This window comes from Trachypithecus francoisi, unplaced genomic scaffold, assembly GCF_009764315.1.
Source record: "Trachypithecus francoisi isolate TF-2019V2 unplaced genomic scaffold, Tfra_2.0 Contig00137, whole genome shotgun sequence".
NCBI classification, from domain to species: Eukaryota; Metazoa; Chordata; class Mammalia; order Primates; family Cercopithecidae; genus Trachypithecus; species Trachypithecus francoisi.
Window position 1 is genome coordinate 662,098 of NW_022680485.1, and position 27,789 is coordinate 689,886.

General features: G+C 37.2%; 1 pseudogene; it reads left to right on the forward strand.

Annotated features, from left to right (window-relative positions):
• The first annotated feature begins 318 nt into the window (after positions 1 to 318).
• On the forward strand, positions 319 to 24,634 carry LOC117064800 (annotated as a pseudogene).
• Positions 24,635 to 27,789: the final 3,155 nt, after the last annotated feature.

Consider the following 27,789-nt stretch of genomic DNA (forward strand, 5'->3'; position numbering starts at 1 on the left):
ATTGATTGATGTCTCATGCCTTTCTAAAATGTATAAGAAACTGTATCCCAACCACCGTGGGAACATTTCATCAGGACCTCCTGAGGCTGTGTCACAGGCTCCTACTTAACTGTGGTGAAATAAACTTTCTAAATTAATTGATATTTGTCTCAGATACCCTTTGGTTTACACAGCCAAGGCCCTGCTAGCTGGTCACTAATGCACCCCAGACTGATCCACCACCATTGCAGGGACTCTGGTTTCTTGATAAAAATTGTTTCATTTAAATGGTTGATGGGCAGGTTTGTACCTGAGGCTGCAGCACTGAGATCCTGGGGGATGTGGGATGTTCCAAGCATCAGCTTTCAGCCAGTTTATCTTGTGACTCTGAAGGTTATTTAGTATACTGTGAAGATGAGAATAAACAGCTCCTAGATGCTAACAATGCTTTTCTTTCTAGGGTGGTCCAAGGGGGCCCTGCAGTGGTTCTGGGTTCTTCTGTGGCTTCTCTCTCAGTGGCTGATGGAGTGGGGTTTTGTTGGTCTTGTGATCCAGGCTGTGTGTGTGTGTGTAAGAGGAGTGGAGGGTAGGGTGGGAAAAGAAGGTGACAGCCAGGTTCCTGGAGGTCACCTCCTGGCATTATTCTTGTGGCTTGCCAAGATTCTTATGTGAATTTTTTATTGTTAATAGTTCATGTATCCTGAGCAAGGAGGTGGAAATAAAAATAGCTCAGAGCAATCTGAGCTCTGCAAGTTCTGCACAATTTATCAAGACCAGAGAGATGAAAGTGTGGAACTTTACCCAGGGACAATTCTTTTTTTGTGTGTTTGTTTGAGATGAAGTCTCACTTTGTCACCCAGATTGGACTGCAGTGGCATGATCTTGGCTCATTGCAACCTCTGCCTCTCTGGTACATGAAACCACATCCAGCTTATTTTTGTATTTTTAGTAGAGATGGGGTTTTACCATTTTAGCCAGGCTGGTCTCCAACTGCTGACCTCAGGTGATCCGCCCACTTAGGTCTCCCAAAGTGCTGGAATTGGGGGTAATTGTTGATAGACATTTTGTTTCTGACTAGCATCTCACCCATTCTTTCCGGAATTTGTAAAACAAAAGAATATATATAGCCAATCAATAGCTTATGCATTTAAATAAGAATTCTCGGTTAACAATTTAGGAATTGCCTTCTCATTTTTTTGAAAAGACTTGCTTTGAATGGCTGTTAATTGATATATATATCCAGGGCAACTTAACTTTGTTTTCCTGGTGGCCACATAGAAAGAAAATAAAAGTCTGTTACATTTACCCAACACAGATCTTTCTGCTGCCTAATATAACATAACACCTTTAAAAGTAAATTGCCAACTTCAATTATTTTGCATATAGAGGTATACTTGAGAGTGGATAATTTATAAAGAAAAAAGGTTGGCAGGGTGTGGTGGCTCATACCTGTAATTATTATTCGTTTCTGCACTTGCAGCCCCCTTTGCGCTCCTGGGGATGCGCAAGGTGGATGGCACTCAAAGCCCCTGCATTTATCTCTTTGTGATAGTTTAAGCCCCTGCACCTGAAACTGTTTATTCTTTGTAACTGTTTTTGTAACCAATTAATTTTTTAACTTTTTGCCAGTTTTGCTTCTGTAAAAATTGCTTCAGCTAAGCTCCCCCCTCCCCTATTTAGACCACAGTATTAAAACGAAACTAGCGCCTTCCTCCAGGCCAAGAGAATTTTGAGCTTTAGCTGCCTCTTGGTCACCAGCTAATAAAGGACTCCTTAATTTGTCTCAAAGTGTGGCGTTTCTCTAACTCGCTTGGTTACAACAGGAGTACACATGAACAAAGGAAAGTAGGGGGGTTTTATTACCTCTACTGCAGCTTTTTCTTGTTACTGTGTCCTGCCTCCACTGGCTGGAGTTGGACAGGATAATCTAAAGTAAACCCAGTTGGCTAACTTGAAAAATGCAGGAATGCGGTTGTACCCTTGGGAAGGCAGGAAGAATCAGTTTCGGCGGAAGTAGCCGTTGCGATGGGAAGGGTAATTCACATCGTCCGTAATAGATTTGTAGTGCGGGCTCCATAGATTAAAAACTGGGAGAAGGTTGTTTACCAGGGCAGGGGGAATATACAGAGTAAGAGTCTGGCCTTGAAAACAGGGAACAAAAGGGCAAAGAAACGCTAGCCAAACATTTGAAGAATAATTTCTTATACTGTATTCAACATCTATGCATTACATGGTTAAGAAAATGCTCATTTAAACAGGATGGCATTTATTACCTGGAAAGTTCTGAAAAAATATCAGGAGATAACTGCTTATTAAGGTGCTAAAGAAAGACTACTTAAAATCACTATTAAAATGTTAGAACATAGGCCGGGTGCAGTAGCTCACCCCTGTAATCCCAGTACTTTGTGAGGCCAAGGCGGGCGGATCATGAGGTGAGGAGATTGAGACCATCCTGGCTAACACGGTGAAACCCCATCTCTATTAAAAAATACAAAAAGTTAGCAGGGCTTGCTGGCCAGCACTGGTGGTCCCAGCTACTCTGGAGGCTGAGGCAGGAGAATGGCGTGAACCCGGGCGGTAGAGCTGGCAGTGAGCCCCAATCATGCCACTGCAGTACAGCCTGGGCAACAGTGCGAGACTCCGTCTCAAAAAAAAAAAATTGTAGAACATGGAAGATATTTGTATCTTGTACTTTCCATAAAAATGATGTTTTCTTATGGTTAAATTCAGACTGTAATTTAGTAGGGGCCATATCTCAGTAGTGACGTTGTATCCTTCTAGGTGGATCAGCACACTATAAAACTTTTTCTAGTGCAGTTGATGTTAATAACTCTCTTACAGATGTTAATAAGCTCTCTTACAGATGTTTTCATGTTTTCACTATAGAGTTATTTTTGTTTTCATTAAGTATCTTTATGTAGCTGATGTGCATAAACTATCACATTTCATCTGGAAGCTGCTTTTCTTTTCTTTTTTTTTTTTTTAGGTTTTTTTTACATTTATCTTTGGTAAATGAAACTCTCATCTTTGTTTACAGGCCAAAAAAACTGGGGAAAAAAAAGAAAAGAAAAACACAGGCTCTTCCACTTACTGGATGTTTAACAAAATAGTCTTTTGGTGCCAAAACATTGGCATTACTGGTGAGCTTCGTAGAGCTTGGTACCATAGACTTTATTTCAGACCTCCTGAAAAAATAATCTGCCTTAATAAGATGTCCAGTTTATTGTACACATTAAAATTTGGGTGGTACTGTCTAATGCAACATGTCTATTTTGTCTGAAATATATAAACCATGTCTTTTTCTTCTGAAAATATACACAACTAATTCTCTATTACATAAATATAGCATTCAAAATGTACATGTTAGTGATATGCCCTCAATTTTACACTTTATCATTCAGACAAGTATCATATATACACTGATGTTGTGGATATTATGCCACTCTCTTGTCTCATAGTTAGAGAATACTTTAGAAAAAGTTTGTGTGTTGACAATTATTTTATTGGATAATTTCAGTCATTTTTTTAAAGTCAGAATCAGTTCTATTCACTTTCTGATTTTACCTTGTGTCAAATAAAAAAATTATATTCATAGCCACTTTGTAAATATGTGTGTTTTCGTGTGTTTTCCAGGGACCGTTGACATTTAGGGATGTGGCCATAGAATTCTCTCTGGAGGAGTGACAGTACCTGGACACTTCACAGAATTTATATAGGAAGGCGATGTTAGAGAACTACAGAAACCTGGCCTTCCTGGGTGAGGATAACTTCAATACAAAATTCCTCAATATAAAATAAAAATTTCATTTCTCTTTGTAGAATGTTTTCTGGTAAATATGCTTTCATATTTCTGTTTTCAAGAAAATCCTGGGGATTTGTCTGTTTAGAAAAAATTTCTTCAAGAGACCTGAACTTTCTACATTCCTGAGCTGATCTGTGTTCTTCACTTTAGATTAGCAGTAATTTCAGAAGTTTAGTGGCATAAAATATTGTTACTCACACCTAAAAATCTACCTGCTTCACCAATTTTTTTATTCAGTAGTGCCAGGTAGTGAAATTAAGAACATACAAAATTAAAATATTTTCTAAATATTTAAAAATTTCTGTTATAAATTAGTACATTGGGATAAATTTATTAGAATAATCTATTATATCCTTTTTACTGAGCACATTACTAAGTTGGCAATTGGAGAATATGAACAAGATTCATGTTAGTTATTTTTAATAAAACAGGTATCGCTTTCTCTAAGCCAGACCTGATCACCTGTCTGGAGAAAGAAAAAGAGCCCTGGAATATGAAGTGACATGAGATGGTGGATGAACCCCCGGTAGGTGAGAGTGAATACAACAGATGACATGGATGAGAGGTCCAAAGTCAAGAAGAAAGCCTGTCTTTAAAGCAATTTGGGAAGCAGTGTTCCAAAGGAAATAGTTTCTAGGAAGCCTGAGATTGTTTACAAATTACACTCTCACATAGGGGCATCTTCTGCTTATGCTTATAAAATCTCTAAGAATTCTACTTTTCCTTCAGTGATAGTCCTTCAAGTTTACAGTGACAGCCAATATAAAAGAGTGCACAATCTGACTTCTTTTTTGTGTGTGTGGACAGATAAATATCTGCATAATTTTGAGATACTCTATGTTAAACTATTTTGTTTTATATTATTTTATTTTATTTGAGAGGCAGCTTTGCTTTTGTTGCCAAAGTTGTAGTGCAATAGCACAATCTCATCTCACTGCAACCTCCGCCACACAGGTTCAAGTGATTCTCCTGCCTCAGCTTCCTGAGCAGCTGGGGCTACAGGTACACGCCACCACACCCGGCTAATATTTTGTATTTTCAGTAAAGACAAAGTTTCATCATTTTGGCCAGGCTGGTCTCAAATTCCTGACCTCAGGTGATCTGCCCACCTTGCCCACCAAAGTGCTGGGAATACAGGCGTGTGCCACCGTGCCTGGCTTAAACTATTAATTTTAAATCCTCTTTGTACATCACATCTGGAATTTTGATAGGGAGTTTATTGAATCTAGAGATCACTTTGGATAATATGGCATTTTCACAATTCTTATTCTTTCAATAGAAATAAAATATTTTAAAATTTGTGTCCTAATTTTTTTATTGATGTATCTTTCATTTAAAAGATTTATGGGGTCCTGGCTGGGCACGGTGGCTCACGCCTGTAATCCCAGCACTTTGGGAGGCTGAGGTGGGTGGATCATGAGGTCAGGAGTTCAAGACCAGCAAGATGGTGAAACCCCATCTCTACTAAAAATACAAAAATTAGCTGGGCGTGGTGGTGGGCACCTGTAATCCCAGCTACTCGGGAGGCTGAGGCAGGAGAATCGTTTGAACCTGGGAGGTGGAGGTTGCAGTGAACCGAGATTGCGCCTCTGCACTCCAACTTGGGTGACAGAGCAAGACTCAGTCTCAAAAAAAAAAAAAATTATGAGCTACTTAATTAAATTTGTTCTAAAATGGATTATTTTATTGCTATCATAAATAACATTGTTTTTTCCTCTATCAGAGAGTTTGTTTTAAGTGTATAGAATGATTACTTAGAAGTGTATGTTAATTTTATATTTTGCTAATTAACTGAGTGTATTCATTAGCTTAAACAAGTTTTTATTTACTGTTTATTTTTTATATATTTAAGATTACATGATCTACAAACAAACGTTTTACTCATTGCTCTTCAACTTCAATGACTTTAAATTTTTCTTTTTACTATTTCTTCTTTCACATACTTTCAGTGCAATGTTAAAATAGAAGCATTGACAGTAAGAAACAATAGTTTTGCATTGGTGTGTGTAAATTTGAAGGAGCAGACACCTCTTCAGGATTTTATAAACACCTTCAGAAAGGAAATATCTATTTTTGTTGGGCCCCCAGAGTGATAGAATGCTCTGTGGGTTTGTAGTGAAGAGGGGTTTTAGGTTGGCCTTAAGCCTGCTCAATTTGCACAAGAATCCATTTAAGTGGTCTTGTTAAAAGGGGCGTGGATAGTTGTAGTTCTCATTTAATTTTTGGACAGAGTGAATATCCTTGAGGACTTTGCTCTGCAGGGCAGACCCAAGGGTAGGTTTCTGCAGTCAGGCCTTCATATGGTGGGCTTTATATCAGGATGTGGATGAGCATGGCTTTCACCCAGTGAAGAGAGAATTTTCCTGGGTCACTTTAGGTTTCTACATGGGCAGAACCGGCCATGAACTGTGTGGCTCATGGAGCTGTAACTGACTCATGGAACTGCTTCAGGGATCACAGTAAAGGCCAAAGTCTGTGGGCCTGCCAACATGGCTATAAATGTGTGTCTTCCTCCAGGCCTCTGGAAAGGCAGGACCTCCCCCACACTGTGGCTGGGAAGAGTTTGGGATTGTTACAGAGTAAATTTAAAATTCTCACTGGAACCAAGTTAGGTGGAACATTTTCTTGTCTGTAGCCAATAACAGTAGTCCTGTAGTTTGCCACCTGAATGAGGGCCTGCCTTCTAAACAGAGTTACCTTCAATCTTGGGCTTTAGCAGAGTTTCACAGCTCCCTTCCTGGATCTCAGAGCTCTCTTAAAGGCACTTATTTTTGAAATGGGGGTCTTGCTACATAACCCAGACAGGTCTTAATATTTTGATGGCAAGCAGTTCTCCAACTTTATTTTACCACGTAGTTGTCATTACAGGTGTGAACCATGATGCCTGGTTCGCTCATAAAGGCATTTTTATCAGGAATGGCTGACAAATTTTCTTGCTGTTGGGGGATAAGTAAGTAGGGCACCTTTTAGTTTTTTATCTTATTAACGTCACTCTCCATATACATTTTTACTTTCTATTTTCTACTTGAAATTTGTCTGTAATTTTAGATTCAGAAATTTAGGGTAATATACTAGAATGTACATGTTGTGCCTGAATTAAATTAGATAATTAGTATACCGGCAGGCAAAAAGGAATTATAGAATTTTCAACAACTTTTATCAGCCTATATCTAAATAATAACATAATTTATCCCCCAAATATTCATTTTCCATAGGAGGCTCTAATCGTATTCTGATATATATATATGTGTGTGTGTGTGTGTGTGTGTGTGTATATATAATTTAGCAATGTAAGAATTTTCTTTGTTTCTAAACTTGGATTACAGTAGTTTTATTTTGTGTAAAAATAGCATATGTTTAAAACATAAAAATGGACACTAGTTTCTTTTAAATGCTTAAATCTATTAAAAGTTTCTCATTATCATCTCCTATTTATGATTGTACTGCATTTTCTCTGATATTTTATTGCCATACAATAGATGCCAGTAATTTTAAATGCCTGCCTTCCAGGAATGCACAGTTAGAGTCAAACATTGCAGTTATCTAGACAAATTATTTGTTAATGTACATAAATCTTGCCAACTAGATGTAATGAGTAAACATTTCTGTTACTGTGTTGCAGTTCTATATTCGTGTTTTTTGTAGTGTAGTATAAGTTTCCTAACATCAGTTTATTGTGCCTACTGGTTTTACTTAAGTATTATAATTTTAGACAACTTGCAGTTGTTTATATACTTTAAGTTAATGTAAATTTTAATTGAAAGATAAATGAGCCACATATATCACAATCAAATTATATATATGTGTGTGTTTTTTCCTGCAAATATCACCCTAATTTTGGCTATACCTTATCTTGTATACATTCTAGCTCATTTTCTTTCTTTCTTTCTTTTTGGATATGGAGTTTTGCCCTTGTTGCTGAGGCTGGAGTGCAATGCAGGATCTCGTCTCACTGCAACCTCCGCCTCCCTGGTTCAAGCGATTCTCCTGCCTCAGGCTCCTTACTAGCTGGGATTACAGTCATATGCCACCACAACATACCCAGATAATTTTGGATTTTGTATTTTTTTTTTTTTTTTTTAAGTAGAGATGGGGTTTCTCCATGTTTGTCAGGCTGTTCTGGAATTTCTGACCTCAGATGACCTGCCCACCTTGGCCACCAAAACAGCTGGGATTACAGGCATGAGCCACCTTGCCCTGCCTCTTAGCTCATTTTCAATGTTGGTTTTACCTTTTCTAAGTGAGTGGCCTTGGAAACAGTCTTATTTTCACCATGCATTTAATGATGAGTATATATTTCCTTTGTGTGAGATAAACACTTTTGTGATCCAAAGGTAATTTTTAAAAGGATTTATAATTCTGTATTTTTTCCAGTTTAAAAAAATTGTTGTAAAAACATATAACATATAATTTACCTTCTTAAATCTATTTAAATGTACGTGTCCAGGCCAGGCATGGTGGTGGCTCACATCTGTAAAACCAGGATTTTGAAAGGCAAGGACAAGGGGATTGCTTGAACCCAAAAGTTTGAGATCAGCCTTGGCAAAATATGGAGACATCCTCTCTAAAAATATTTTTTTCTAAGAAATAGCTAGGCATGGTGGTGTGCACCTGTGGTCCCAGCTACTTGAGAGACTGAGGAACAGGATTACTTGACCCTGGGAATGTGAGGCTGCAGTGAGCCACAATTATACCATTGCACACAAGCTCGGGTGACAGATCGAGACCCTGTCTCAAAACAAAAACAAAACAAAGCAAACTATATTTTAGGCATGTCATATATTTTCACATTGTTATGCAAAAGACTTCTTGAAATTTTACATCTTGTAAAACTAAAACCCAATATCCATTAAATAACATTTATCCTTTTTATACTCTCTCCAACCCTTGAGAACCACCCTTCCACTTTCTGTTTTTAATGAGTGTGACTATTTTATATATCTTATATAAGTGAAATCATAACATCCATCATTTCATTACTGGCTTATTTCAGTTGACATAATATTCTCAGAGTGTATCTTTAAATGTGAGAAGATTTTTTTTAAGGCTGAATAACATTTCATTGTATCAGATATGTCTTCAAGGTCCTGTGTTGCATATTTTAGATATAGATTCGTAAATGGGATTGCTTTATTTGATCATTTATTTTTAATTATTTGAAGTACATTTATAACATTATAAAATAATGAGTGCATCCTTGCTTTCCACGGACAATCAACCCAAGTAACTTTTGTGTTTTTAGTAGTGATGGAGTTTCACCATGTTGGTGACGATGGTCTCGAACTCCTGACCTCATGATTTGCCTGCCTCAGCCTCCCAAAGTGCTGGGATTACAGGCTTCAGCCACCACGTGCAGTCAAGGGTTTCATTTTTATTGCATCATCGACAGGTTTGGTTTTTTAAAAAAAATTGATAGTGGCCATTTAAATGAGTGTGAGGGGCTTTTGTTTTTCATTGTGATTTTTATGTATTTCTCTACAAATTAGTTGTGTGTGTCCTTTCAAATGTTTTGATGAAAATTTATTTCAATTATTGGACTATTTCTAAATAAAGTTATTCAACTTTATTTTGTTTGTTTGTTTGTTTTGAGCTAGAGTCTTGCTCTGTCGCCTAGGCTGTAACCTCCGCCTCCCGGGTTCAAGCGATTCTCCCACCTCAGTCATCTGAGTAGCTGGGAAAACAGGTGCATGCCATCACACCTGGCTAACTTTTGTATTTTTAGTAGAGATGGAGTTTTGCCATGTTGGTCAGGCTGCTCTTGAATGCCTGACCTCGTAATCTGCCTGCCCTGGCCTTTCAAAGTGCTGGGATTACAGGTGTGAGCCACCGCGCCTGGCTGTTGTTCAGTTTTAAAAGTTGTTCATATTTTTTGAATATTGACTCCTATCACATGTGATTTGTAAATATTTTCACCCATTTTCTAGGAGGCATTATTCCCCTATTAAATATTTATCTGTATTTATTTGTGCAGAAGTGGTGAAGTCATTATTTCTTTATAAATTATCCACTCTCAAGTATTCCTCTATATGCAAAATAATTAATACAGTCTATAATGTTGTTTAGGTTTTCTGTTTTTTCATTGATTTTTTATGTGAGTTTTCTTTTTTTTTTTTTTTCTTTTTTTATTTTTATTATACTTTAAGTTCTAGGGTACATGTGCATAACGTTTATATCATGTATAACTCCCCATGCAATCCCTCCCTCCTCCCCCCTCCCCATGATAGGCCCCAGTGTGTGATGTTCCCCTTCCCGAGTCCAAGTGATCTCATTGTTCAGTTCCCACCTATGAGTGAGAACATGCGGTGTTTGGTTTCTCTTCTTGTGATAGTTTGCTAAGAATGATGGTTTCCAGCTGCATCCATGTCCCTACAAAGGACGCAAACTCATCCTTTTTGATGGCTGCATAGTATTCCATGGTGTATATGTGCCACATTTTCTTAATCCAGTCTGTCACAGATGGACATTTGGGTTGATTCCAAGTCTTTGCTATTGTGAATAGTGCCGCAATAAACATACGTGTGCATGTGTCTTTGTAGTAGAGTAATTTATAATCCTTTGGGTATATACCCAGTAGTGGGATGGCTGGGTCATATGGTACATCTAGTTCTAGATCCTTGAGGAATCGCCATACTGTTTTCCATAATGGTTGAACTAGTTTACAATCCCACCAACAGTGTAAAAGTGTTCCTATTTCTCCACATCCTCTCCAACATCTATTGTTTCCTGACTTCTTAATGATTGCCATTCTAACTGGTGTGAGATGGTATCTCATTGTGGTTTTGATTTGCATTTCTCTGATGGCGAGTGATGACGAGCATTTTTTCATGTGTCTGTTGGCTGTATGGATGTCTTCTTTTGAGAAATGTCTGTTCATATCCTTTCCCCACTTTTTGATGGGGTTGTTTGTTTTTTTCTTGTATATTTGTTTGAGTTCTTTGTAGATTCTGGATATTAGCCCTTTGTCAGATGAGTAGGTTGCAAAAATTTTCTCCCATTCTGTAGGTTGCCTGTTCACTCTGATGGTAGTTTCTTTTGCTGTGCAAAAGCTCTTTAGTTTAATGAGATCCCATTTGTCAATTTTGGCTTTTGCTGCTGTTGCTTTTGGTGTTTTAGACATGAAGTCCTTGCCCATGCCTATGTCCTGAATGGTACTACCTAGATTTTCTTCTAGGGTTTTTATGGTATTAGGTCTAACATTTAAGTCTCTAATCCATCTTGAATTAATTTTCGTATAAGGGGTAAGGAAAGGATCCAGTTTCAGCTTTCTACTTGTGGCTAGCCAATTTTCCCAGCACCATTTATTAAATAGAGAATCTTTTCCCCATTTCTTGTTTTTGTCAGGTTTGTCAAAGATCAGATGGCTGTAGATGTGTGGTATTATTTCTGAGGACTCTGTTCTGTTCCATTGGTCTATTTCTCTGTTGTGGTACCAGTACCATGCTGTTTTGGTTACTGTAGCCTTGTAGTATAGTTTGAAGTCAGGTAGCGTGATGCCTCCAGCTTTGTCCTTTTGACCTAGGATTGTCTTGGCAATGCGGGCTCTTTTTTGGTTCCATATGAACTTTAAAGCAGTTTTTTCCAATTCTGTGAAGAAACTCATTGGTAGCTTGATGGGGATGGCATTGAATCTATAAATAACCTTGGGCAGTATGGCCATTTTCACGATATTGATTCTTCCTATCCATGAGCATGGTATGTTCTTCCATTTGTTTGTGTCCTCTTTGATTTCACTGAGCAGTGGTTTGTAGTTCTCCTTGAAGAGGTCCTTTACATCCCTTGTAAGCTGGATTCCTAGGTATTTTATTCTCTTTGAAGCAATTGTGAATGGAAGTTCATTCCTGACTTGGCTCTCTGCTTGTCTGTTACTGGTGTATAAGAATGCTTGTGATTTTTGCACATTAATTTTGTATCCTGAGACTTTGCTGAAGTTGCTTATCAGCTTAAGGAGATTTTGGGCTGAGACGATGGGTTTTTCTAAATATACAATCATGTCATCTGCAAACAGGGACAATTTGACTTCTTCTTTTCCTAACTGGATACCCTTGATTTCTTTCTCTTGCCTGATTGCCCTAGCCAGAACTTCCAACACTATGTTGAATAGGAGTGGTGAGAGAGGGCATCCCTGTCTTGTGCCAGTTTTCAAAGGGAATTTTTACAGTTTTTGACCATTCAGTATGATCTTAGCTGTGGGTTTGTCGTAAATAGCTCTTATTATTTTGAGGTACGTTCCATCAATACCGAATTTATTGAGCGTTTTTAGCATAAAGGGCTGTTGAATTTTGTCAAAAGCCTTTTCTGCATCTATTGAGATAATCATGTGGTTCTTGTCTTTGGTTCTGTTTATATGCTGGATTACGTTTATTGATTTGCGAATGTTGAACCAGCCTTGCATCCCAGGGATGAAGCCCACTTGATCATGGTGGATAAGCTTTTTGATGTGCTGCTGAATCCGGTTTGCCAGTATTTTATTGAGATTTTTGCATCGATGTTCATCAGGGATATTGGTCTAAAATTCTCTTTTTTTGTTGTGTCTCTGCCAGGCTTTGGTATCAGGATGATGTTGGCCTCATAAAATGAGTTAGGGAGGATTCCCTCTTTTTCTATTGATTGGAATAGTTTCAGAAGGAATGGTACCAGCTCCTCCTTGTACCTCTGGTAGAATTCAGCTGTGAATCCATCTGGTCCTGGACTTTTTTTCGTGGGTAGGCTATTAATTGTTGCCTCAATTTCAGAGCCTGTTATTGTCTATTCAGGGATTCAACTTCTTCCTGGTTCAGTCTTGGGAGAGTGTAAGTGTCCAGGAAATTATCCATTTCTTCGAGATTTTCTAGTCGATTTGCGTAGAGGCATTTATAGTATTCTCTGATGGTTGTTTGTATTTCTGTGGGGTCGGTGGTGATATCCCCTTTATCATTTTTTATTGCGTCTATTTGATTCCTCTCTCTTTTCTTCTTTATAGTCTTGCTAGCGGTCTGTCAATTTTGTTGATCTTTTCAAAAAACCAACTCCTGGATTCATTGATTTTTTGGAGGGTTTTTTGTGACTCTATCTCCTTCAGTTCTGCTCTGATCTTAGTTATTTCTTGCCTTCTGCTAGCTTTTGAATGTGTTTGCTCTTGCCTCTCTAGTTCTTTTAATTGTGATGTTAAAGTGTCAATTTTAGATCTTTCCTGCTTTCTCTTGTGGGCATTTAGTGCTATAAATTTCCCTCTACACACTGCTTTAAATGTGTCCCAGAGATTCTGGTATGTTGTATCTTTGTTCTCATTGGTTTCAAAGAACATCTTTATTTCTGCCTTCATTTCGTTATGTACCCAGTAGTCATTCAGGAGCAGGTTATTCAGTTTCCATGTAGTTGAGCGGTTTTGATTGAGTTTCTTAGTCCTGAGTTCTAGTTTGATTGCACTGTGGTCTGAGAGACAGTTTGTTATAATTTCTGTTCTTGTACATTTGCTGAGGAGTGCTTTACTTCCAATTATGTGGTCAATTTTGGAATAAGTGCGATGTGGTGCTGAGAAGAATGTATATTCTGTTGATTTGGGGTGGAGAGTTCTATAGATGTCTATTAGGTCCGCTTGGTGCAGAGATGAGTTCAATTCCTGGATATCCTTGTTAACTTTCTGTCTCGTTGATCTGTCTAATGTTGACAGTGGAGTGTTGGAATCTCCCATTATTATTGTATGGGAGTCTAAGTCTCTTTGTAGGTCTCTAAGGACTTGCTTTATGAATCTGGGTGCTCCTGTATTGGGTGCATATATATTTAGGAGAGTTAGCTCTTCCTGTTGAATTGATCCCTTTACCATGATGTAATGGCCTTCTTTGTCTCTTTTGATCTTTGATGGTTTAAAGTCTGTTTTATCAGAGACTAGGATTGCAACCCCTGCTTTTTTTTGTTCTCCATTTGCTTGGTAGATCTTTCTCCATCCCTTTATTTTGAGCCTATGTATGTCTCTGCATGTGAGATGGGTCTCCTGAATACAGCAGACTGATGGGTCTTGACTCTTTATCCAGTTTGCCAGTCTGTGTCTTTTAATTGGAGCATTTAGTCCATTTACATTTAAGGTTAATATTGTTATGTGTGAACTTGATCCTGTCATTATGATATTAACTGGTTATTTTGCTCATTAGTTGATGCAGTTTCTTCCTAGCCTCGATGGTCTTTACATTTTGGCATGTTTTTGCAATGGCTGGTACCGGTTGTTCCTTTCCATGTTTAGGGCTTCCTTCAGGGTCTCTTGTAAGGCAGGCCTGGTGGTGACAAAATGTCTAAGCATTTGCTTATCTGTAAAGGATTTTATTTCTCCTTCACTGATGAAACTTAGTTTGGCTGGATATGAAATTCTGGGTTGAAAATTCTTTTCTTTAAGAACGTTGAATATTGGCCCCCACTCTCTTCTGGCTTGTAGAGTTTCTGCCGAGAGATCTGCTGTTAGTCTGATGGGCTTCCCTTTGTGGGTAACCCGACCTTTCTCTCTGGCTGCCCTTAAGATTTTTTCCTTCATTTCAACTTTGGTGAATCTGGCAATTATGTGTCTTGGAGTTGCTCTTCTGGAGGAGTATCTTTGTGGCGTTCTCTGTATTTCCTGAATTTGAATGTTGGCCTGCCCTACTAGGTTGGGGAAGTTCTCCTGGATGATATCCTGAAGAGTGTTTTCCAACTTGGTTCCATTTTCCCCCTCACTTTCAGGCACCCCAATCAGACGTAGATTTGGTCTTTTTACATAATCCCATACTTCTTGCAGGCTTTGTTCATTTCTTTTTCTTCTTTTTTCTTTTGGTTTCTCTTCTCGCTTCATTTCATTCATTTGATCCTCAATCGCTGATACTCTTTCTTCCAGTTGATCGAGTCGGTTACTGAAGCTTGTGCATTTGTCACGTATTTCTCGTGTCATGGTTTTCATCTCTGTCATTTCGTTTATGATCTTCTCTGCATTAATTAGTCTAGCTGTCAATTCTTCCACTTTTTTTTCAAGATTTTTAGTTTCTTTGCGCTGGGTACGTAATTCCTCCTTTAGCTCTGAGAAGTTTGATGGACTGAAGCCTTCTTCTCTCATCTTGTCAAAGTCATTCTCTGACCAGCTTTGATCCGTTGCTGGCGATGGGCTGCGCTCCTTTGCAGGGGGAGATGCGCTCTTATTTTTTGAATTTCCAGCTTTTCTGCCCTGCTTTTTCCCCATCTTTGTGGTTTTATCTGTCTCTGGTCTTTGATGATGGTGACGTACTGATGGGGTTTTGGTATAGGTGTCCTTCCTGTTTGATAGTTTTCCGTCTGACAGTCAGAAGGACTGTCTGTTGGTCTGTTGGAGATTGCTTGAGGTCCACTCCAGACCCTGTTTGCCTGGGTATCAGCAGCAGAGGTTGCCAAAGATAGAATATTGCTGAGCAGCGAGTGTACCTGTCTGATTCTTCCTTTGGAAGTTTCCTCTCAGGGATGACTCCACCCTGTGAGGTGTGGGGTGTCAGACTGCCCCTAGTGGGGGATGTCTCCCAGCTAGGCTACTCAGGGGTCAGGGACCCACCTGAGCAGGCAGTCTGTCCGTTCTCGGATCTCAACCTCCGCGTTGGGAGATCCACGGCTCTCCCCAAAGCTGTCAGACAGAGTCGTTCGCCTCTGCACCGCCCCCGCTGCTTTCCCTATTGGACCTCAGCTGTGGGCTGTCCCCAGAGGTGGAGTCTACAGAGACAGGCAGGTTTCCTTGAGCTGCTGTGAGCTCCACCCAGTTCGAGCTTCCCAGCGGCTTTGTTTACCTACTTAAGCCTCAGCAATGGTGGGCGCCCCTCCCCCAGCCTGGCTGCTGCCTTGCGGATAGATCGCCGCAGATGGCTGTGTTAGCAGTGAGGGAGGCTCCGTGGGCGTGGGACCCTCCCGGCCAGGTGTGGGATATATTCTCCTGGTGTGCCTGTTTCCTTAAAGCGCAGTATTGGGGTGGGAGTTACGCGATTTTCCAGGTGTTATGTGTCTCAGTTCCCCTGGCTAGGAAAACGGATTTCCTTCCCCCTTGCGCTTCCAGGTGAGGCGATGCCTCGCCCTGCTTCAGCTCACGCTGGTCAGGCTGCAGCAGCTGACCAGCACCGATTGTCCGTCACTCCCTAGAGAGATGACCCCAGTACCTCAGTTGAAAATGCAGAAATCACCGGTCTTCTGTGTTACTCGCACTGGGAGTTGGAGACTGGAGCTGTTCCTATTCGGCCATCTTGCTCCGCCCCTCCTATGTGAGTTTTCTATTATGGAAAATGGGGTCTTGATGTCTACAATTATTATGTTGCTATGTATTTTTTGCTTTACTTTTGTTAATATTTGCTTCATATATTTTGGAGCTTGATGTTATATATACGCATACATATAGAAAGAAAGATAGATAAAATAGTTATAGATTTGTGTATCATTTGTATATCATTTTACCAATATATACTATCAATGTTTGTCTCACATTAGCACTTGACTTAAAGGATAGTATGTCTAATCCCCAATTATAGTTACTATTTTCATAAAATAAAGTATTTTTTTTCACCATCTGGTTTTCAGCCTATTTAACTCAATGCTAAAATGAGTCCCTTGTAGGTGGCACGTTGTTTGCTTTTTCTTAAGCCACTAAGGCATTTTATTTTTTTCTTTTTATAATTTCATTTAATTACTTGTTTATTCATTTATTTTTGAGATAGGTCTCACTCTGTCAACCAGGCTGATTTGCAGTGTGGTGATCATGGCTCACAGAAGCCTCAGCCTCCCAAACTCAAAAGATTCTGTCATGTCAGCCTCTCAGATAGTTTTTCGTATTTATGGTTGAGGCAAAGTTTTGCCACATTGCCGAGGCTGGTCTCAAACTTCTGAGATCCAGTAATTAGCCCACCTTCACCTCCCAAAGTCCTGAGATTACATTTCTTTCTATTAAGTAGTTTAGTTATTATATACTTAAAATTATATATTAAAATGAAGTTATTAGTTTTATTGTTATTGTTTTATGTATTCCTCAGCGGGTTTTTAATATATTGTTTTATTGCCTTAAATTTTATTTTAATTGTGTACTGATGTGCTTCAATTATTTTTTACATTTTGCTTTGCATAGTTTCTATGAATATTATCTTCATAACCATCTTGTGTATTAGTTTGTTTTCATGCTGGTAATAAAGACATAACCCAGGACTGGGCAATTTACAACAGAAAGAGGTTTATTGGACTTACAGTTTTGTATGACTGGGGAGACCTTACAATCATGCTGGAAAGTGAAAGGCATGTCTTACCTGGTGGCAGATGAGAGAGAGCTTCTGGAGGAAAACTCTGCCTTATAAAGCCATCATATTTCATGAGACTTATTCACTATCATGAGATCAGCACAGAAAAGACCTGCCCCCATGATTCAGTTACCTTCCACCATGTTCCTGCCACAACATGTGGGAATTAAAGATGAGATGCGTTGGGACATGGCCAAACCACATCATCTTAAAAAATGGAGTTTACATGAAACATCTTAAAATTAAAACAATATATTTAAATCTCATGACAACTTCAACTGAATATAAAAATTATATCTCTATAATTTCAGTTTGTAATTAATATTAAAAATTATTTTATATAGTGCATTAACATTTATGCAGGTTTTTATTCTGTTTTAAATATTCTACAGAATAGCTTTAAGAGTTGTATGCATCATCATTATGATAGTAAAGATTTCTATATTTGTATATTTACATTTAATAGAGAGTTCTATTTTGTATATGGTTTTATGATGCTGTCCAGTATTTTATTTTTAAACAAGATTGACTCATTTTAGCCTTTTTTTTTTTTGTTATATGCAGAGTCTCACTGGATTACTCAGCATGATCTGAAACTCCTGGTCTCTAGTGTTCTGACAGCCTTGGCCTCCTAAAATTGTAGGATTACAGTCATGAGCCACAGTGCCTGGCCCCCAGGTAGAATTTTTTCGTAGAGCTGTGATAGTGGTGATGAACACCCTCACCCTTTATGTTGGATTTTTTTTTATTTTCATCTTCTTTTTAAAGTGAAATAAGTTTAAATCAAATGTTATTGGTTAGAAATTTTTTCTTTTATTACACCAAAATTTGGAAAGTTCTCACCCTTTTTTATCTTCAAGTAACCTCTGTATTATTTTTTTCTCACAGCCTTCTTCTAAGATTTCCTTAATGAATATTTTGATCTAGTTGATGGTATCTAATAAGTTTTACGTTCCATGTTTTAATTTTATTTTGCAACTTTATATGTTTGTATATAAAATGTGTATATATATATATATATTTGAGGGTATGTCATGACACATCTGTTAATTGTGTTTTGATTTTTTAGTATATATTCTAATTGTGCATGCCAATATTTAACTTTGTACAATTTAAGACATCGTGGAGCAAAATCATATATGAATTAGCCATATGTCTTTTTCCAATAGAATTATCTCTATTTGCCTGGAAAAATGTTATCCTTGTTTTTTTTATAACTTGTATATTTATTGTGAAGGCTTGTTGTGAATGGTTTTTTAATCCTGTGTAGATGAGAAGTCATAAAATTCTTGTAATTTCAACATCCTATTAATTTGTGAATCTATATGATTTTTGTATGGGAGAAACACATTTGGATTTGAATATAATTTAAAACTATCATTACTATATATCTTTTAGGTATTATTGTTTTTTTTTGAGGCGGAGTCTCGCTTTGTCGCCCGGACTGGAGTGCAGTGGCCGGATCTCAGCTCACTGCAAGCTCCGCCTCCCGGGTTTACGCCATTCTCCTGCCTCAGCCTCCCCAGTAGCTGGGACTACAGGCGCCCGCCACCTCGTCCAGCTAGTTTTTGTATTTTTAGTAGAGACGGGGTTTCACCGTGTTAGCCAGGATGGTCTCAATCTCCTGACCTCGTGATCCGCCCGTCTCGGCCTCCCAAAGTGCTGGGATTACAGGCTTGAGCCACCGCGCCCGGCCAGGTATTATTGTTTATTTTTACTTGTCAATAAAATATAACAATATTTACCACAACATTTTTAAAATATTCAGTTTATCTTGACATTGTCATGCAACATATTGCTAAAACGTTTTTATCTGGTAAAGCTAAATCTTAATACATGTTAAACAATTGCCAATTTTTCCATTTTTGTGTTCTTTTTTGAGATGGAGTTTTGCTCTGTCACCCACGCTGGAGAGCAGTGGCATGATCTCAGCTCACTGCAACCTCCACCTTCCAGGTTCAAGCAATTTTAGTGCCTCAGCCTCCTGAGTGGCTGAGATTACAGGTGTCCACCACCATGCCGGGCTAATTTTTGCATTTTTAGTAGATGTTGGTTTTGCTATGTTGGCCAGGCTGGTTTCAAACTCCTGACCTTAGGTGATCCACCTGCCTTGGCCTCCCAAAGTGCTGAAATTACAGGTGTGAGCCACCATGCCTGGCCCCAATTTTTTCTGTTTTATGACACTTTTCAAATACCACTCTGTTCTTTGTTTCTAAAAGTGTAACTCCATATATCTCATGCAATCTCTGTCTTTTTGTGGCTGGCTCATTTGATTTTGCATAATGCCATCAATATTTACATTTATAGTTGGTAGAATATTTCTTGCTTTTTGAATACTGAGTGATAGTCCAGAATTTTTTTTTCTTTCTTCTTTTTTTTTTTTCTTTTCTTTTTTTAGGTAGAGTTTTGCCATTGTTGCCCAGGCTGTAGTGCAATGGCGTAATCTTGGCTCACTGCAACCTCTGTCTCCCAGGTTCAAGCGGTTCTCCTGCCTGAGCCTCCCAAGTACCTGGGATTGCAGGCATGTGTCTCCACACCTGGCTAATTTTGTATTTTTAGTAGAGACTGGGTTTCTCCATGTTGGTCAGGCTGGTCTTGAACTCTCAATCTTAGGTGATCCACCCGCCTCACCCTCTCAAAGTGCTGGGATTATAGGCTTGAGCCACCGCACCTGGCCTCACAATTTTTATATTTCAAATTATATCTGCTGAATGATTTGGTGAAATAAATTTGCACTGCTTTCACCTATTGGCTTACAGTAACAATGTTGCAATAATATGGGTATGTAAATGACTCCTTATATGACCATATATGTGAAAGTTTATATATGTGCTGCATTCCATTTTATTAGTCTATTTTTTACCTTTATATTAATATCAAATTGTTTTAACTCTGTAGCTTTGTAATGTATTTTGAATTAAGAGCTTAAATGTCTCCAGCATTGTTTCTTTTTTTCTTTTTATTTTGAAGATTGTTGTCTCTTGGGATTCTATATACTTTTGGGGTTGCTGTTTCTATTTCTTCAAAAATGCAATGAGAAATTTGGAAAACATTGCATTAAATATGCAAACTGCATTGAGCATGATGGACCTCTTCACAATTTAACTATTTCAACTTTGTATAAGAGCACACTCAAGAGTGTGTTAATTTCTATATATTTGTAAATTTTTCATTTTTTTCTCATTGCTGTATACTCTCATGTAATTTTGATCATAGAAAGTAGTTCATGGAATTTTCCTTTTAAAAATGTTAGTTAGACTTCATTTGTGGCCTAAGATGTGGTCTATCAAGGGAAATGTTGTATGAGCTATTGAGAAGGGTGTGTATTCTGATGTTGTTGAGGAGTGTTCTCCATAACTCTCTTTGGAATGATTGTTTTATACTGCCTTTAAGTAGTCTGTTCCCTTATTAGCATTCTTTCTTGTTTTATTTTTGTTACAGAAAGTGTGGTATTAAAACATCTTTCTTTAATTATGCTGCTTTCTTTTGTTTCTTCCATTCTGTCAATATTGGCTTTATATATTTGGAACTCTAATGTGAGACACACACACACACACACACACACACACACAGAAATTTGTAATAGGCTCCCAGTTAATGAATCTATTATTTTTTGATGTTCTTCTTTGTTTCTTTGGAGTTTTAATTTCAAGTACGTTTTATAAAATATTGTATTTTGTGACTTAAGATGTAGCTTGTGTATGATTATTTTGACTGTTTATGCTGTCATCTGATTAATGTTTGCATGGAATGTCTACTTCCAGTCTTTTTTAATCATTAAATTTCTTTTTTGAGATCAAGTTTTGTTCTTTCACCCAGGTTGGAGCACAGTGGCACGATCTCGGTTCACTGCAACCTTTGCCTCCTGGGTTCAAGTGATTTTCCTGCCTCAGCCTTCTGAGTAGCTGGGACTTCAAGCATCTGCCACCACGCCCAGGTAATTTTTGCATTTTTAGTAGAGACAGGGTTTCACCATGTTGGCCAGGGTGGTCTCAATCTCTTGACCTCGTGATCCACCTGCCTCGGCCTCCCAAAGTGCTGGGATTACTGGCATGAGCCATAGCGCCCAACCTCTTCTGTGTATTTATTCAAATATGTTTATGGTACTTTGGGGATTACGTATAACCTCTAAAAAATACAACAATATATTTTAATCTGGTAAAAAAAAATATGTTGCATACAAAAATTCTTTTTATTACATCTTCCCTCAAATTTGTCACTGACATTGCTAGTTATGTCTTTTTGTGTTATATATTCATTAACAGATATTTATCATTATTTCTATGCCTTTTTCTTTCAAATTTCAAAGAATAGTTAACAATGTTTTCTGCACCACTAGGATAATGCTCAGAAATTCTACTATTGTTTATTTGCGTATGTTTTCCAGAAAATTATTTTTATATGATTATGTGATTATGTGGGGTTTTTTTGAATCATGTTCTTTTCAGTAAAAGAAACTGTTTTCAGCACCCTTTATATGTAGGACATAAACAGTACCAATACACTTTTTTAGAATTTGTTTACTTTGGAAAATTTTTATTTTTTTATTTGGCAGGACAGATTCACTGATGATATTATTCTCACTTAATAGCTGCTTTTTTCACAACTTTTTTTTATGACTACATAACACAGTTCCATTATGGCCTGGAAAATTTATGTTAACTGTTCACAGATTATCTCATAAGACTATGTTTGTAAATGGCACATCACTGTTTTCTTTTAATTTTTATTTTTTGGAGACAGAGCTTCACTCTATCCTCCAGGCATGCTGGAGTGTACTGGTGCGACCTCAGCTAACTGCAACCTCCACCTCCCAGGTTCAAGTGATTCTCCAGCCTCAGCCTCCTGAGTAGCTAGGATTACAGGCACATGCTTCCACACCCAGCTAAATTTTGTAGTTTTAGTAGAGACAGGGATTTGCCATGCTGGCCAGGCTGCCTTCTCTAAAGGCATTATGTTACAGTGGGAAGCAGGAAAAGCTGTGTTGGGTAAATTTAACAGACCTCTTTTTCTCCTTTGCGGTTTTTCACATTGTGCTCATCTGGGACACTGCACACAATTAAGTCATTTATACATTTTCCACAGATGTATTTTGGTCTGTGTTTTTGTTACATTTATATGTCTATGAAAGAATCAGGGCCTGTGGTATTTTGTGAAGCTATTTTATTTATGTAGATGGTATACATTTATAGGTAAGATTTTAAAACTATATTCATGTGAGTTTAGTAAGTGGAGTAATTTATTTTAAAAATTCTTTTCAGACGTATGTTCTCATGTTGCTCAAGACCTTTGGCCAGAGCAGGGCATGGAAGATTTTTTTCAAAAAGTAATACTGAGAAGATATGAAAAATGTAGACACCAGAATTTACAGTTAAGAAAAGGCTCTAAAAGTGTGGATGAGTTTAAGGTGCAGAAAGAAGGTTATAATGGACTTCACCAGTGTTACACAACTACCCAAAGTATTTCAATGTGGTAAATGTTTGAAAGTCTTTTATAAATTTGTAAATTCAAACATACATAAGATAAAACACACTAGAAAGAAAACTCTGAAATGTAAAAAATGTTTCAAATCATTTGGGATGCTTTCACACAAAACCCAGCATAAAAGCATTTATACTACAGGGAAGTCCTACAAATGTAAAAGATGTGGAAAAACCTTTACTTGGTCTTCAACACTTACTAATCATAAGAAAATTCATACTGAAGAAAAACCCTACAAATGTGAAGAACATGGAAAAGCTTTTAATTGATCCTCAAATCTTACTACACATAAGTAACTCATATTGGAGGGAAATCTTCTAAGTGTGAAGAAAGTGGCAAAACATTTAACAAATCCTCAACCCTAACCATACATAAGAGGATGCACACTGAAGAGAAACTCTACAAATGTGGAGCATGTGGCAAAGCTTTTCATCGATTCTCAAATCTTAGTGCACATAAGATAATTCATACTGGAGAGAAACCTTACAAGTGTGAAGAATGTGGCAAAGCATTTATATGGTCCTCAAGCCTTTCTAGACATAAGAAAATTCATACCAGAGCTGGGCGTGATGGCTCACACCTGTAACCCCAGCAATTTGGGAGGCCGGGGCGGGTGGATCATGAGGTCAGGAGTTCGAGACCAGCCTGGCCAAGATGGTGAAACCCTGTCTCTACTAAAAATACAAAAAAAAAAAAAATAGCCAGATGTGGTGGCACATGCCTGTAGTCCCAGCTGCTTGGGAGGCTGAGGCAGGGGAATCACTTGAACCTGGGAGTTGGAGGTTGCAGTGAGCCGAGATCGTGCCATTGCACTCTAGCCTGGGCGACAAGAGTGAAACTCCATCTAAAAAAAACAAAAAAAGGAAAAGAAAATTCATACGAGAGAGAAACCCTACAAATGTGAAGAATGTGGTAAAGCATTTAGCCAATCCTCAACCCTAACTACACGTAAGAGGATGCACACTGGAGAGAAACTCTACAAATGTGAAGAATGTGGCAAAACTTTTAGACAATCTTCAACCCTTACTGCACATAAGATGATTCATACTGGAGTGAAACCCTACAAATGTGAAGAATGTGGCAAAGCCTTTAAATGGTCCTCAAATCTAACTAAACATAAGATAATTCATATTGAAGACAAACCCTACAAATGTGAAGAACGTGGCAAAGCCTTTAAATGGTCCTCAAATCTAACTAAACATAAGATAATTCATATTAAAGACAAACCCTACAAATGTGAAGAATGTGGCAAAGCCTTTAAGCAGTCTTCAATCCATACTAACCAAAAGAGAATTCATACTGGAGAGAAACCTTACAAGTGTAAAGAATGTGGCAAAGCTTTTAATTGTTACTCAAATCTTATGAAATATACAGTAGTTCATACTGGAGAAAAACCCTGCAAATGTGAAGAATGTGGCAAAGCCTTTAAATGGTCCTCAAATCTAACTAAACACAAGATAATTCATACTGAAGACAAACCCTACAAATGTGAGCAATGTGGCACAACCTTTATCCAGTCTTCAATTCTTACTAACCATAAGAGAATTCACACTGGAGAGAAACCCTGATAATATGAATAATGTGGCAAATCTTTTAACCTGTCTTCAACTTTTACTAAATATTGAGGTAGTTTATACTGGAGTAAAACTGTACAAATGTGAAGAATGTGGGAAAGCCTTTTTCTCATCCTCAGCCCTAACTACACATAAGAAAATTCATACTAGACAGCAACCCTACAAATGGAAAAAAGTTGGCAAAACCTTTAACCAGTCCTCACATTATTACTACAGATAAGTCATGTTGGAGAAAAATCTTACAAGTGTGATAATATGGAAAGCCTATAAAAAGTCTTCAATTCTTGCAGGCATAAGATTATTCATATTGGAGAGAAACTCTACAAACCTGAAAGATGTGACAATGCTTTTGACAACACCTCAAACTTTTCTAAACATAAAAACATGTGCTGACAAGTTCTAGAAATGTGAAGCATATGACAAAGCCTTTAAATGATTGTCACGCTTGATTATAGGTAAGATAATTCATACTGAGAAAATTGACAGCGTGAACAATGTGGCCAGGCTTCTAACCAATACTCACATCTTACTGCACAGTAAAGAATTTAGACTTGAGAACCAATGTACAAATATAGACAAAGTAAAAAAACAATTAATACCTGCTCACATCTTACTCAAAATCAGAGTTCATACTAAATAAAAGCATTAAAAGTCTAATTACTGTCAAAAGATCTATCAGAAAATGTGTCTATAAAGTGCAGAAGAGTATTTGTTTTATAAAATCATTACCAATATGAAGAGTGTTGTAATACCTTTGCTTGTATCACACATCATATTGTACACATTTTGTACTAGAGGAAAATCTTGAGGCAGTTGTTAAAATTTTGTTCAACATCAAGGAGTTTATACTGAAGAAAACTCTGCCAATGTAATAAATTTGGAAAAACATTTTTTTCGAAAACTGCACATTATAAAACACCAAAGAGTTTATACTAAAATATATTTTTGCAGATGCATTAAATATGAAAGATGTTCAATCCAAAATTAGTTCTATCCAAATATCAGGGAATAATTCACAGTAGAAATATCTAGGGCACTCAAACTTTAGACATTACATTAAATCAGAATGCTGAGTAGAAAAAATAATACAAACTAAAGTTCATGTAAACATTATTTGTATGTAACTTTTAAAAAAGAATATTTTTTGGAGAGTTATAATTACATCAATTATACTTTTTGTGAAAAGATGGAATTTTTAAAATGTGAATAATAATGGAATTAATGTTTTAAATTACTTCATGCCATTTCATCATTCCTGGTGTATTCACTTGTGAAAACATGTGACTAATTGTTGCTGCATAAAAGATACGATTCTTTTTTTTATGTAGGTGTTATTTATGACCTTTTCTATGGAAGGGTAAGGACATTAAAATGTAAGGTACGTGATGAAAATGTAAGTAGAGAGGCTCCTTGTTGTTAACTTATAATATTGAGTGATGCATGAGGCAGGTGTACAGAGTAATCTGCATTATTAGGAAAGAAAAACATTTTTAAATTTTGTTTAAGTTAGTATGTTATCTTATTAATTGTACTTTTATGGAATAATATGCAGTATATTTTTAAATTATAAATTTTATGTCAACTTAACTTTCCAATTAAACATTTTTAATGGTTTAAATACTATCATGAATTCACTGAAGTGTTCTGCCACTAACTTTAACCTCTTCCACCTTACTCAAGGGTGTAGTCAAAAGATGGTAACAATATATTATTTGGTGAGATAATGGACTGAAATCTCTACTAATCTTTATTGCCAGTGACTTTAAATTGCCAATAAGTTACAGAATATTGTTCTTATAGGTGAAATTTTTATTATTATTTTCACATTTAAATTTATTTTTCTTTATTTTTGTGGATACATAATATGTGTATATGCTTATGCCATATATGGCATATATTGATACAGGCATGCAATGTATAATAATCATATTAGAGGAAAATATGTATCCATTACCTGTAGCATTTATTTTTTCTGTTGCAAGCAATTCAGTTCTACAGTTTTAGTTAGTTTTAATTGTACAATTAAATTGTTATTGACTACAGGATCATTTTTATGGTCATAATGAAAATTATATAGAAACATAAGTAAAATCCATGCATTTCTGAGTCCTGAAGAAATATTTTTTAAAATTTTAATACATTTTTCTTTGCACATGTGGCCTCTGCCTGCATGCACATATGGACTGTTAGTATTGATTTATATAGAGTTAGATATACCTATTAGTTTAAAGATAAATCTTAGGTGTAAATAAATTTTGGAGTAAATGTGTTTGTGTTATTGTAAGTTTGAAACTATTTTTAGCAGAAAAAAGCAATATTGGAACAAAATAAATCATTTTAAGAAGGTGTCTAATTTACTAGAAAAAAAATTTCAAAAAGGCTGAGAGCAAATCTATGTTCTCTGCTTTGTACTGAATTTATTACCATATAATCCTTGGCTTATGCTTCAGAATCTTGCCATGAAAATTCTCTGTTTTAAGTTGACTGTCACTCATGTTAGACCCATAATTTTCTTTTTGTTTGTTTGTTTAATAGTTTTTGTTTTGTTTTGTTTTTGTTTTGAGACGGATCTTGCTCTATAGCCCAGGCTGGAGTGCAATGGTGCTATCTTGGCTCACTGCAACCTTGGCCTGTCAGTTTCAAGCAATTCTTCTACCTCAGCCTCCCAGGTAGCTGGGATTACAGGTGCCTGCTAATTTTTGTACTTTTAGTAGAGACAGGGTTGGTCAGGTTGGTCTCAAACTACTGACCTCAGGTGATTCACCCACCTTGGCCTCCCAAAGTGCTGGGATTACAGGCGTGAGCCACCGTGCCCAGCCTGTGTAATAGTTTATGAAGTATTCATTAAGTGAGCTAGTCTGTAACTATAAGAATAATTTTTAAAAAAATTTCATCGTTCCATAATTTAATGGGGTACAAGTGATACTTGGTTAGATGAGTAAGTTCTTTAGTGGTGATTTGTGAGATCCCGACGGACCCATCAGCTGAGCAGTATACACTGCATCATATATGTTGTCTTCTATCCCTCCTTTTTCCCTCTCTTCCCGCCAAGTCCCCAAAGTCTATGGTATCATTCTTATGCCTTTGCGTCCTCCTAGCTTACCTCCCACATATCAGCAAGGACATACACTGTTTGGTTTTCCATTCCTCAGTTACTTCACTTAGAATAATAGTCTCCAATCTCATCCAGGTCATTGCAAATGCTGTTAATTCATTCCTTTTTGTGGTTGAGTAGTATCCCAACATATATATATATATATATATATATATATACACACACACACACACACACACACACATACACACACACACACATATATATACACATGCATATACACATCACACCTTATCTACTTGTTGATTGATGGGCTTTTTGTTTGGTTCCACGATTTTGAAGTTGTGAACTATACTCCTAGAAACATGAATGTTTAAGTATATTTTTCATATAATCAGTATTTGGGTTTATTTTTGAGTTCTCTGTTTCATTGTTCTATGTTTCAAATAACGACTTCTTTTCCTGTGGGTAGATACCTAGTGGTGGGATTAAATGGTAGTTCTACTTTTAGTTCTTTAAGGAATCTCTATACTCTTTTCTATAGTGGCTGTACTAGTTTACATCCCCACCAGCAGTGTAGAAGTGTTTCCTGATTGTCGCATCCACACCAACATCTACCGTTTATTGATCTTTTGATTTTGGCCATTCTTGCAGGAATAAGGTGGT